Raw genomic sequence first — 1,532 nt, 5'->3', positions numbered from 1 at the left:
CCGGGAAGCACCGCCCGCATAGGTAGAATTAGGAGCAGTAGCGGAGCACAAAGGCGGAGAATCGCTTTTCACAGTAGATAAACCTAAATGTAAATAAAATAAGACCCCGGACTTTCTCAAATAAGAGACAAAACAATGCTATAAAAGGCAAAAAAAGCTGTACAGGGAGTATTTAAAATGCCGCCAGCTGTGCCTGTAAGTGAGGAACGCGATGGGGGTGTGTGTGTGCATGCGTAAAAATTTCAGAGACAATGGAAGCAAAACTGTCTTTAGGGTAGGGTAGCACTGTGTACAGGGACCCTTTCTCCACTGCACTCACAGACGTATTTACCTTCTTTACAGGTACTGGAAAACATCGTACCAGTCAATATAACCAGTCTCTGGCACAGCTGCCGCTGTATGTAGAACTGAGAAGGGTCAGAAGCACTGATGCCAACAACTTTAATACCAAGTGTCAGCTGAAATAGCTGCAGATCTGAGATCATAAGGAGAAAGCCAAATCAGGAACGAAGTGGGCACTAACATTAGGCTCATGCTGACAAATGACTAACCATTTAGACTCGCCGTTCTGCGTCTTTACCGGGCAGTGCTGTGAAGTACACACAACGTTGTACTGAGCACTGATGATACACTAAGTACCGTAGTTACAATTGACTGTTAGCATATTACTATTACTACAAGTTGGAATTTAATTTTTTTTCTTAAGATAAATGCAAATAAGTTATGAATTTGAAACGAAATGTAAAAATAACACCTGTATTAAAAATAACCCTAACTACCTGTAAGATAAACATAGTGGTTGAATGTTCACAGCAAAAGCCAGTCCTTCTCTTAAATACTCTTACACACATCCCCACATGTCCCAGGGTAAAACAAATTCACATTGTTTTCAAATGATTTGTTAAAGTCCGCTATCTTTATCCTTTGCTGGTCTCCTGGTTAGTCTACACTGTGGTTGCCATGTTTATTTCTAGGTGATGCTTAATACTCCATTTCAGTGGGTAAAGTTATCACAGTTAAGGCGGTACTGCTAGTTCTGATCCAGATCAGTAGTATAGGAAAGTGGAAAAACGAGTTATAAAGACAAGATATTATAATACCATGCTTTCTAAAAGCACGTGCCTTTATGCATCTACATGCATATATGTATAACACATAATCTGTACACTTTGTGATAAAAAGCGACATTGACATTCTTAAACAACTTAGCATACAATAGCTATTCCCATGTATTTAAACTGTGATTTGCAATAGTCATCTTTCTTCCAAGCAACTTTGACAACACAGTGTTGAAGTTATTAACACTGATCAAAAAGTAACTGGAAATACATCTTATTAATGATGTCTTCTAGTTAAATGTCTCCATTTTCCTTTAGAAGAAACCTGGCAATAGATTATTCAAATCTTGAGCTGTATCAAGTAAACACTTGGCACTGATGGAGATGCATTTCGTATACGGGACAGATCAGTTACTGTAGAGATGGACATTCTCTTAACGTGCCCTATGTAGATCTATTTTCAAGAAACCTGTG

The sequence above is a fragment of the Charadrius vociferus genome, unplaced genomic scaffold, assembly GCF_000708025.1.
Source record: "Charadrius vociferus isolate BGI_N301 unplaced genomic scaffold, ASM70802v2 scaffold259, whole genome shotgun sequence".
NCBI classification, from domain to species: Eukaryota; Metazoa; Chordata; class Aves; order Charadriiformes; family Charadriidae; genus Charadrius; species Charadrius vociferus.
The sequence above is the reverse complement of the archived record's forward strand: the minus strand, read 5'-3'. Positions refer to the sequence as shown.